General features: G+C 37.6%; 1 protein-coding gene across 12 annotated transcripts in view; it reads left to right on the top strand.

Annotated features, from left to right (window-relative positions):
- The window catches only part of LOC135223820 (mucin-2-like), a 503,176-nt gene that overhangs the window by 193,208 nt on the left and 297,594 nt on the right, over window positions 1-12,374 (top strand). The window contains exon 1 of one of the 12 annotated variants that reach the window (XM_064262664.1): window positions 9,245-9,334. The exons of the other annotated variants lie outside the window; for them this stretch is intronic. The gene's annotated coding sequence lies outside the window, so the exon portion shown is untranslated. Of the gene's footprint in view, window positions 1-9,244; window positions 9,335-12,374 lie in introns of those variants that run through there. 12 annotated transcript variants of the gene reach the window in all.

The following is a 12,374-nucleotide window of genomic DNA, read 5'->3' as shown; positions in this document are numbered from 1 at the left end:
CAATAAACGCTCGAATTCGCGCCAACGATGGTTAGACGGGGTGGGGTTCATATCGATTCTAATTACTGGAAAGCATCCAGATCGAGGGTGATTTCGTAAGGTCAGAATCGATATGAACTTATAGCGGTCCTCTGTTGGCCGATTGGATAGCGTCACTGACTGCACCCATGAATTTCGTCCCCGTTCCACCTGGACGGTTGGTTACGATACCCCATGGGGGGACGAAATTGTTATCAACTTAAAATTTCCCCTTTCGGTTAACATATGCAAACAATGAAATATTCATTTGGGAGGCTAAAGTGAATTTAGATATTAAAGGACAATTTATAGCTTGAATTAGATATATAATGGAATCACCGGTTCGATGTGATAATTAATTATCATAAAACAAAATGGCTACGTTTCTGGTCAAACGCTCGAACTTGGTCCCAACATTTGGTAGACGGGGGTTCTTTCATAGGTCGATTCTAAATTACGAAAGCCATCCAGATCGAGGGTGATTTGTAAAGGTCCAGGATATCGATTTATGAACTGTTATTAGCGTCTCTGTTGGTCCGATTGGGATTTTAGCGGTCAATGCTCCGGACTTGCCCTGATTTCGGTCCTCTCCCCCCCAGTCCACCTGGCCTGCTCCTGGACGGTGGTTCGATCCCATGGCCCAGGGGACGGGGGACGGGGGGAAGCATTGTTTATAAATGTTTGATCTCAACTTAAAAATTTTCCCCTTCGTGGTTACATATATGAAAAAAATTATCATTGGGAGGTTGGGAAAGGTGTAAAGTGAATTTTAGGATATTAAAGGACATTTGTAGGAGAATTGATATGATATATCATTTTGGGAGGTAAAGTGAATTTAGATATTTAAAGGAAATTTGTAAGCTTGAATTGATATATATATATATATATATATATTTTATATATATATATATATATATAAAAACTGCTTTCAGGAATTCCCTTGAATACTGAAACAGATCAAAACATGGGTGATACGTATTCAGCCAAGGCCCGGTGGTGGCCTGTGTTTTTGATAACCTTAGTGCTGCCAGATGTACGATTATGGCTAGCTTCGACCTTAAATAAACTTGAAAACTACCCAGGCTAGAGGGCTGCAATTTGGTACGTTTGATGATTGGAGGGTGGATGATCAACAAACCAATTTGTAGCCCTCTAGCCTCAGTAGTTTTTAAGATCTGAGGGTTAAAAACACGGGGCATGCAAAACTAAATTGAATAGGTGTTTCAACTAGAAAGATCTTGCATTTAAGTAAAAACAGAAAGGAAACCCCATTTGTAATATATATATATATATATATATATATATATATATATATATATATATATATATATATATATATATATATATATATATATCCATATCTTAGCATAACACCAGCTTGTACAACCTGATTTGCATACATTTAAATGAGGCGAGATGAAATAAGAAGAAGAGGAGGAAGAAGAAGAAGAAGAAGAAAAGACAAAACAGCTTCGAAAATTCGGAAGAATATATATTAAGGAAATCTTGCATGCAAGGTGGCCATTAAACGAGTTCAGGAGGCAGGTTTCGCCTTACAGTAATGATTCATGATGAAAACTGTAATATGCCTGCCCGTATTAAATCATGAACGCTGCCAGCCACGTCTTCCCGTATAATGTATTAATAAAATAATTATTAAATTGAAAATGAAGTACGCCATGTGTATGTTTTGTAATGATGCAAGCCGAAAGTATATTTACAACGATGTATGCAACAGTATATTTTTATGATGTACGTTTAAACACTTCATTGCCTCTATTTGAAGTTTGAGGAAGGAAGTTATGATTCTAAATACTGTTCAATTTTGGTTTATCTTCGAGTCTTAGAAGGGAAGCTGTACCTTAAATTAATGCTCATGACTTGTTCTAAGCTTGAGTTTACAAAGGAAAGTTGTACCTTAAAATGCTGTTCATGACTCGTCTTATGTTTGAGTTTTAAGAGAGAAACTTGTACCTTAAAATCTTGTTCATGAATCGTTCTATGTTTGAGTTTTAAGAGAGAAAGTTGTACTTTAAAATGATGTACATGACTCGTCCTATGTTAGAGAAAGTTGTACCTTAAAGTTCTGTTCGTGACTTGTTCGAAGTTTAAGAAAGAAAGTTTTATCCTAAAATGCGGCTCATGAATCGTCCTATGTTTGAGTTTAAGAAAGGAATTTGCACCATTAAACACTTTTCATGTATCGCTTTGATTTACAAGTTTAAAATGGGAAACTAACTTAAAAACACTCTTCGATTAGGGCTTAATTAGAAGAAGTTCAGAGAAAGAAATTCCTACTTAAAATTCTCCTCACGAATCGTCCAAAGTCTGAGTCTAAAAAGAAACGTAGTACCTCAAAATACTGTCCTCCATGAATTAGCTTATTTCTAAAGTCTAAGAGGCCCTTAGAACAAATGAAGGCTGTTAGTCCACCTCACGCAGGAGGGGTACGTTCATATCTGATGACTCACTATGTGTATACGCAAGATAAGGAATGCCGAAGGCCAGCCTAAAAAAAAAAAAAAAAAGCAAGGCGTCGGTCCGTTTGACGCGAAAAGGGTACACCTAGCATCAATTAGGAATTTATTGTTATTAGTATTATATTGGTTGTTGTTGCAGCAGTGAAAGTGAGCTTAATCACATGGACACGTCTACATTATTTACTGTGGAGTAGGGTATGTCGTGTGTAATTAATTATCAGGGTGTAGCTGTCTAGTGAATGAATTTGCATAGGCACTGCATAGACGTATTCAAGGCGTACACACTCACACCCACATACACACGCGTACATACACACCGTTCGGTCCTATATTCAGTTCAGCTCTCTTTGTTGTTATTGATGGTTGATGTCTATCTTGAAACATAAATAAATAACGACTTTTACTTTTAATAGTAAAATATACATTTTAATTACTTATTAACATCTGACTGGACTCAATATAACATACAGTGACTCTAAGGTAGACCTATTTAATAATTCAGGTCTTCCGGTTGCTAAGCAATCTAAAATGGTCTCAGGTTGCTAAGCAATCTTGAGTGGTCTCTAGTTGTTTATCAATTTAATGAGTTGTCGGTGTTGCTTAGCAATCTGAAAAGGTCTCGTGTTGCTAAGCAATCTAAGGTGGTCTTGAGTTACTAAGTATCAAAGACTGTCTAGGGTTACTTAGCAATCAAAAATGGTCTCGGGTTGCTAAGCAATCTAAGGTGGTCTCGGGTTGCGAAGCATAAAAACTGTCTAGGGTTGCTTAGCAATCTGTAGTGGTTTGTGGTTGCTAAGCAACCTAAAGTGGTCTGGGGTTGCTAAGCAACCTACAGTGGTTTGGGGTTGCTAAGCAACCTAAAGTGGTTTGGGGTTGCTAAGCAACCTAAAGTGGACTGGGGTTGCTAAGCAATCTAAAGTGGTCTGGGGTTGCTAAGCAGCCTTAAGTGGTCTGGGGTTGCTAAGCAACCTAAAGTGGTCTAGGGTTGCTAAGCAGCCTAAAGTGGTCTTGGGTTGCTAAGCATAAAAAACCGTCTAGGGTTGCTTAGCAATCTGTAGTGGTCTGGGGTTGCTAAGCAATCTAAAGTGGTCTACGGTTGCTAGGCAATTTACAGTGGTCTTTGTCTTGAAATTATGTGCTAATCTGATTCGTCAAATAATATGTCAATTTTGCACGCTTTCCACAACTCGCAGTATGTATATAAACAGACAATTTATAACCTTTATTTATTAGACAAAAAACAATTTATAACCATTATATATTCAACTAGAAACTATCTACAACCATTATTTATTCAACCAGACACTATCTCTAACTTTTATATATTAAACCAGGCAAAATCTGCAACCCTTTTTATTTTATTTTTTTATTTTTTTTTTATTAAACCAACCGCAATCTATAACCACTATTTATTCAGCCAGGAACACCTTCCAACAGGTGTTAGGATACGGCGGAACTAAACGATTAGTGGACGGTGTTCTGCCAGATCCTATTGAATTATACGCTTGAGTAGAGAGAGAGAGAGAGAGAGAGAGAGAGAGAGAGAGAGAGAGAGAGAGAGAGGATCTATAAGCGTCTCTGTGGGGCAAGTAGTGATCTCATCTCTAAAGATATAAAAGCGACTTCAAGAACTTGATTTGTTTTTCTCCTGTGGGTCTGAGGAGCTGCTCGCGCCGAAAATAAGAGAATGTCCCTGGGGGCCAATTTGAACACGGTCTTCAGACGCAGGATAATAGTACGTAGGATATACAATAAAGGATCTGTTCCGACGTCCCACGCGTGGCATTGGCTGGAAAAGTGATTGTGGGGGCTCTTGAGGGCTGGAAAGTGATTTACCGAGACCTCAGTACGAACAAAAGTGAACGATAGTTCACCGAGGTTGTCAGAAGGAGTAAATATACCCCATACGCACCGAAAGAAAGACTCGGTGGTGGCCTTCAGATACGTGTGTATGTGTGTGTGTGTGTGTGAGTGTTTCCGAGTGTATGAGGGCAGGAAGGTGACTGGAAAGGGAGGAGCTGCGTCCAGGAAAAGATCTCCAGTGACCTTCCTCATCCCAGTCAGTCATTACTATGACATATTGAGGTATTCCAGACCCGGCTGTCTACACCCGCTGCTGACATAGAAAACGGGGTCTTTCTCTCTATTTCTCAAATACGCGCTCAGATGACGACAGCCTACGTAGAATTAGAAGATGAGAGAGAGAGAGAGAGAGAAGAGAGAGAGAGAGAGAGAGCAGATATTAGTATTGGAGTTAGTAATAAGAATTTTTTCAGAATTACTCAAAATAAGCAGAGATTTCTCCACCATTAAGCACAAGTGCAATTGAAGAGAGAGAGAGAGAGAGAGAGAGAGAGAGAGAGAGAGAGAGAGGGGTATGTTTACATATCAAGGGAGTGTGGTGGGGGGGGGGGGGGAGCGGGCGGCGGGGAGGGATTAATATCTTATTGGAACGCGTATGAGACTTGTCTCCATGTTTGAACACTTGACAGTTTGCCGGAAGGATGATGACACTTCATAAGAAAATATATCTATTTTTTAGAAACTCCGTAGTAGCTTGTGTGTGTGTGTGTGTGTGCATGTGTGTGTGTGTGCATGTGTGTGTGTGTGTGCATGTGTGTGTGTGTGTGTAACGTCCGACGTAGTCTACATTAGCCGTCGTTTAGCCTGGGAAGAGATGGGACTTGTCAATATACCCTCTCTTATATTACCAAATTCCTGAGTGTTATACTATACTAAGATATAATCTAACGTTTTTGTAAACAATGATAAACGTTTGTGTTTTTCTCGTAAATTTTTAAATAGAAATAATAATTTGTTGCAAAAATCCTACTCTAATACATAGAAAAATAAAGAAGGGTACAGGAAATTTATTCTCAAATTTTAAATAATAAAGAAAATAAAAAAAAAACTAATATATATAGAGAAATATACTCTTACACACATTGAAATATATATAAGGGTACAGAAAGTTTGTTCTCGAATAAATTTTGGATAATAATAATAATTCATTTCCAAATAAACTTATATAATACATACAAAATATAATCAAGAATTCAGATTTTTTCTAGAATAAATTTTGAATCAAAATAATAATAATAAAAAAAACTCTAATTCATAGAAAAAAAACAATAATAAAGAAACTTTGGTGTAGAGTAATTCTTACATAAAGATGACAATTTATTTACGAAGACCCTACTTTATTACACACAAAATATAATCAAGGGTACATTAACTTGTTTTCCAATAAATTTTAAATAAAAATAACTAATTTACAAAAAAACACATTAATACATTAGAAAAATAATCAAAGATACAAAAAATTTGTTCTCAAATAAATTTGAAATAAGAATGAAAATTTATAAAAAAAAAAAAAAGTAATACATTAAGAAAATAATCAAAGATACAGAAAATCCGTTCTCAAATAACTTCAAAATAAAAATGAAAATTTATTTTAAAAAACTACTCTAATGCCTACATAAAATTAAACTGGGATGCAAAAGGACGAAACACATTAAACAAGCAAAGAAACAAATAAATCCATCTCCCCAGCAGGTGGTATTCACATGAAGAGGGATTAAAGGGAGATTCTATACGGATTTGCTCTTAGGGTCGCACTCGGGGTTAAGGGTTGGAGGGGGGAGGGGGAGGTTAGGGAGGGGAGGCAGTATGGAGGGGGAAGAGTTAGTAGGAGGCCTTATTACATATATAGTATTTGGTACGCAGACTTTCATTTCACTTACGGCATCTTATTGCGTATATAAATATATATATATGGATGCTCGACTGTCTGTCTGTCTGTCTACGTGGGTTGTCTCTCTGTCTGCTTGTTTGTTTGTTTGTTAGTTTGTCTGTCTATCTTCTTATCTGTCTGTCTGTCTGAGAAGTTTGTCTGTCTGTGTAGTTTGTTTGTCTGTCTCTGTTTGTTTGTGTAGTGAAGTTTGTCTGTGTAGTTTGTCTGTGTGTCTGTTTGTTTGTGTAGTTTGTCTCTTCGTTTGTGAAGATTGTCTGTCTGTGTAGTTTGTTTGCTCTGTCTGTCTGTCTGTCTGTCTGTCTGCTGTCTGTCTGTGTGGTTTGTCAGTGTAATCTAATCCTTTCGCATGAAAGTGACGTATTTATAAACCAAAAGTCGTAAGGAAGCGTCTCTCTCTCTCTCTCTCTAATTGCACTTGTGCTTAATGGTGGAGAAATCTTTGGTAATTTTGTGTAAATCTGCCCCCCATCCTCTCTCTCTCTCTCTCTCTCTCCCCGAGGATTCAGTGATCAATATACTGACTTACAATGATGAAGGATGATGAATCCTATAAGTCCTACCGTTCCATTTCCGATGTCAGAATCCTAGCAAACATCCTCGCCTTGTTTGTAAGTCCTACGCCATCCTTCTCCCCCAAACGTTTTTGGTAGAGACGTGAAGGACTGTAAGCAATGTTAATCCTACTGAAAATCCTACTGGAAAGTAAGCAGTTACATATGACCCGGGAGCCAGGCTTTGAAGGATGTTGACTTAACTGTGGTGATCACTCGGGGGGCCTTGAAATAGCATGAGGGGGAAGGGGGGGGGGGGGGGGGGGGGCGGGGCGCCCTTTGGATCGCGATTAAAAAGAATTAAGCCGCATGGCCTTCGGCTTCTGTGGCGTGAGGTGGGGACGAGTGAGTGAGTGCGGCAGGAATTTCTCCGCTCTCTGGAATTGCCAGAATTCCCAGTTGGAATTCCGCTTTAAAGTCATCGATTCTCGGGCCGAAACGACCTTGTCAACAGTGAGGTGAATCGAGTTCGGAACCAAAACGTTGCAGGGAAATTGGTGCTCGTTTCATTATATGTGCGATGTGCGGTTTGGTGACTGTGCTGCTCTAGTGTGTGTGTGTGTGTGTGTGTGTGTGTGTGTGCTGGGTGGAAGGTCGATCTACCTTCCAGTTCAGTGAGGTTTGTTCTGTGTAGTTTTCTTGGCAGATTTAACTTTACTTCTCTGGATACTTTCTTGGCAGAACTAACTTCAGTTTTCTGGGTAGTTTCTGGGCAGATTTACCTTTAGTTTTCTGGGTAGTTTCTGGCCAGATTTACCTTTAGTTTTCTGGGTAGTTTCTGAGCAGATTTACCTATAGTTTCCTGAGTAGTTTCTGGGCAGATTTACCTTTAGTTTTCTGGGTAGTTTCTAGGCAGATTTACCTTTAGTTTTCTGGGTAGTTTCTAGACAGATTTACCTTTAGTTTTCTGGGTAGTTTCTGGGCAGATTTACCTTTAGTTTTCTGGGTAGTTTCTGGGCAGATTTACATTTAGTTTTCTGGGTAGTTTCTGGGCAGATTTACCTTTAGTTTTCTGGGTAGTTTCTGGACAGATTTGCCTTTAGTTTTCTGGGTAGTTTCTGGGCAGATTTACATTTAGTTTTCTGGGTAGTTTCTGGGCAGATTTACCTTTAGTTTTCTGGGCAGTTTCTTGGCAGATTTACCTTTAGTTTTCTGGGTAGTTTCTGGGCAGATTTACCTTTAGTTTTCTGGGTAGTTTCTGGCAGATTTACCTTTAGTTTTCTGGGGTAGTTTTCCTGGGCAGATTTGCCTTTAGTTTTTTCTGGGTAGTTTCTGGGCAGATTTACCTTTAGTTTTCTGGGTAGTTTCTGGGCAGATTTACCTTTAGTTTTCTGGGTAGTTTCTGGGCAGATTTACCTTTAGTTTTCTGGGTAGTTTCTGGGCAGATTTACCTTTAGTTTTCTGGGTAGTTTCTGGGCAGATTTACATTTAGTTTTCTGGGTAGTTTCTGGGCAGATTTAGCTTTAGTTTTCTGGGAAGTTTCTGGGTAGAACTAACTTTAGTTTTTTGGTCTGGACTAATTTTAGTTTTTTGGTCAGGGCTCATTTTAGTTTTTGGGCAGAATTAACTTGAGTTTCCTGGGCAGAGCTAATCAGTTTTCTGGGCAGAACTAATTTTAGTTTTCTGGGCAGAACTAACTTTAGTTTTCTAGGCAGACCTAACTTTAGTTTTTTAGTCAGGCCTAATTTTAATTTTCTAGTCAGGACTAACTTTAGTTTATTGGGCAGAAATAACTTTAGTTTTCTGGTCTGAACTAACTTTAGTTTTCTGAGCGAAGGATCACTTCAGGTCTTCCAGTTTATTTCAAGGGGGGAATTATAAAAGAAACAGAAAAGTTTAAGGAGATGAAGTCTGCTCGTTAAGTATGGGAAACGTGTTATGGGTTGGTGAGTCCTGAATTATAATCACACCCAGATTATCCCTCTTGTCTTCTGTTTTTCGTCTCCTGGGGTACACGGTTCCCTGTACGTATGATTAACAATACCTTCATTCATACATACATAAATGCAGAGGAACTTACAAAGGAACATACTGTAAGTTACTGATAAGAAACTAATCACGCCTCAGAAGCAGTAAATAAATGCCACATTCTGTCAGGTAGTAATTTCAAACAACCCTTTGACAGCACTACAAACAAAAACCGCCCCTTTCCCAACCCTAGACAAAGCACAGCCGCTCGGTTTTATCATCAAACTCGCGTATGTGTGTGTGTGATATATCTGCTGTTGCCTTCCTCGGTGGAAAGGTCAAGAAGCGAGCAAACGCACGCGAGGGAAAAGAAAAAGAAGAAGTGGTGTGCCGAAAGGTGGTATGCTTGGGGCCCTGAGTGTTTAGGGAAGAAGAGAGGGTGAGCGCCGAGCGTAGTGTAAAATGTGTGCGCATGCTCCCTTGCAACAACAACAACGGTGTTAGCGAAGTTGGGTACCCGCGTTGCGTTCAGTCAGTGTTTCGTTGACTGTTGTGGTGAACGGACGCGTTGTTATATAGCACCAGTGTTACGTTGGACGTTGCGTCCAGCGCATGCGTGTTTTGTATGTTTACATATATCTGGTCGATAATACGATTAGCCGGAAGTGATGTAACTGGTCCTCTATGAAGCCAGATAACTTACATTGTGTCAATTCTCGTACTAAGTGCAGTTCCGGAAATTAACAAAAAAAGGAATGATTTTACAAAGGATTTTGTTATCTTTTTACACTACAGTTTAATGTTTGAGATAAATAGATTCACGAGAATTTAGATAACACTTTTACCATTTCACTGTTTGCTGAATAAGTTTTGTGTATCAATTTGTAAAGAATCTTTCAAGGAATAAATTCCAGATTCGCAATGTGTAGAAAGGTCAGAGCCTACCTTACATCCAGCGTAGGTTATCAGTCAAAATAATTACAGGAGATTACGTACGCCTCTCTCTCTCTCTCTCTCTCTCTCTCTCTCTCTCTCTCTCTCTCTCCTGTAAATGATTATTTACACATAATTCTATCTATGGAATTATTGTGGATAACTTGAGATAACTCCAGTACAAATTTAAGATACCTCCAGTACAAGTTTACTGGATGCTGTAATTGAATGACTCTCTCTCTCTCTCTCTCTCTCTCTCTCTCTCTCTCTCTCTCTCTCTCTCTCTTATTATTTATATATGGAATTATTTCCAATAAACCACACTCAATGCAGGTTTGCTGTTACTGTAATTTAGTGGTTCTTCTCTCTCTCTCTCTCTCTCTCTCTCATTATTTATATATATATTTCCAATAAACCACAGTCAATGCAGATTTATTTTATGCTGTAATTTAGTTATTCCTCTCTCTCTCTCTCTCTCTCTCTCTCTCTCTCTCTCTCTCTCTCTCAATGAGAGTGAAAGAGAAATGGGTAATTAACTTCGGCAACAATATGCAATCATATCCTCAACAGTATAATGCAAACCGAATATCTTGTTGCGATATTCTCGTATAATTGCAGGTGTCGCTTAGAAATAATTGACAATAATTACTGCCTTTTGTTTTGGGGGTTATTTCCTCATTATTTTTTTCTTAATCTCCTTTCTCTCACCGTAATCTATACCGTAGGAGAATGTGTCTGCTGACGAAGATCTAGGTTCTACAACGCTTATATACCAAAGGGCATCTCTACCACCGTCTGTGGAAGTGTTGTGCAAAATCGGCTGTGATTACAGAAATAAATTAATAAATAATTCGATGAGAAATAAATAAGAATGTCTGATGATCATAGTGCAAAGTCGGCTGGAAATATTTCTTATTAAATAAATAATTATATAAGAAATAGATAAAAGTAACTGATAATTTATATAGATAATTTCGTTCATTCTACATATCCCTTCGTCTTCACTTATGCGTTTGATTTATATTTTTATATATTCATTAATTTATTTATTTATTGCTTTTATCTTTATTATATTATTAATATCTTTCTCTAATTTATTCTTGCATTTTTCTCCATTTACAATTACGGTTTTCTTTCTGTATTTGATGTTACCTTCTGTAACCACTTTCAAATTAACACTGCAATATTCTTATGAAGATTGAATTCCAGGTTATTAATGTTCCCTTTGGTGGGCTTGTCCCTATATGAACAGGGGTTTATATTCTGAATAATAATAATAATAATAATAATAATAATAATAATAATAATAATAATAATAATAATAATAACAGTGGACCCTTTGGTGGGCTTTGTCCATTTCAAAATGGGTTATCGTCTGAATAATAATAATAATAATAATAATAATAATAATAATAATAATAATAATAATAATAATAATAATATAGAATGTTATAGAAGATATATATTAACATTACTTTTTCAATGTTTACATTTTCTCAATTTTTATATTTAATAAAAAAAACATTAAGTTTCACTAACCTTCAAATATCGATTTTTTTTACTGAACTTCAAAATTTTAAATATTTGAAAAAAATAAAAAATTCATATATTTCTAAAAAAAATGAATTACGAATAGCTTATTAAAGGAAAAAAATGACGAACGGAAGACTGTAGTTTTTTTTATGTTACTGGGCGTGTTTTATTTTTTTGTTTTTTATTTTGTGTTTAATATTCTGTTGCGTAATTCTTTTTTATCAGATGTAGAAAGGAAACGGAAGTTTCTTTTTTTTTTCTTGAGAAGTTTCAGCGGTTTATGATACTTGATCATTTAAGTGATATTTATTATTATTATTATTATTATTATTTTTTTTTTTTTTTTTACTCTATCACAGTCCTCCAATTCGACTGGGTGGTATTTATAGTGTGGGGTTCCGGGTGCATCCTGCCCTCCTTAGAGCCTCCATCACTTTCCTTACTATGTGTGCCGTTTCTAGGATCACAACTATTCTGCCATGAGTCCTGGAGCTACTTCAGCCTCTAGTTTTTCTAGATTCCTTTTCAGGATCTTGGGATCGTGCCTAGTGCTCCTATGATTATGGGTACGATTTCCACTGGCATATCCCATATCGTTCTTATTTCTATTTTTCAGATCTTGATACTTATCCATTTTTTCCCTCTCTTTCTCTCAACTCTGGTGTCCCATGGTATTGCGACATCAATGAGTGATACTTTCTTCTTGACTTTGTCAATCAACGTCACGTCTGGTCTGTTTGCACGTATCACCCTATCCGTTCTGATACCATAGTCCCAGAGGATCTTTGCGTGATCGTTTTCTATCACTCCCTCAGGTTGGTGCTCGTACCACTTATACTGCAAGGTAGCTGATGTTTCTTGCACAGGCTCCAGTGGAGGGCTTTTGCCACTGAATCATGCCTCTTTTTATTGTACTGGTTCTGTGCAAGTGCCGAGCATTCACTTGCTATGTGGTTTATGGTTTCATTTTCATATTGCACTTCCTACATATGGGAGAGATGTTATTTCCGTCTATCGTTCTTTGAACATATCTGGTTCTTAGGGCCTGATCTTGTGCCGCTGTTATCATTCCTTCAGTTTCCTTCTTTAGCTCTCCCCTCTGTAGCCATTGCCAATTGTCATCGCTGGCTAGTTCTTTAGTCTGTCTCATGTATTGTCCGTGCATTGGTTTGTTGTGCCAGTCCTCTGTTCTGTCTG

This window comes from Macrobrachium nipponense, chromosome 10 (genome assembly GCF_015104395.2).
Source record: "Macrobrachium nipponense isolate FS-2020 chromosome 10, ASM1510439v2, whole genome shotgun sequence".
NCBI classification, from domain to species: domain Eukaryota; kingdom Metazoa; phylum Arthropoda; class Malacostraca; order Decapoda; family Palaemonidae; genus Macrobrachium; species Macrobrachium nipponense.
The sequence above is the reverse complement of the archived record's forward strand: the minus strand, read 5'-3'. Positions and strand labels throughout refer to the sequence as shown.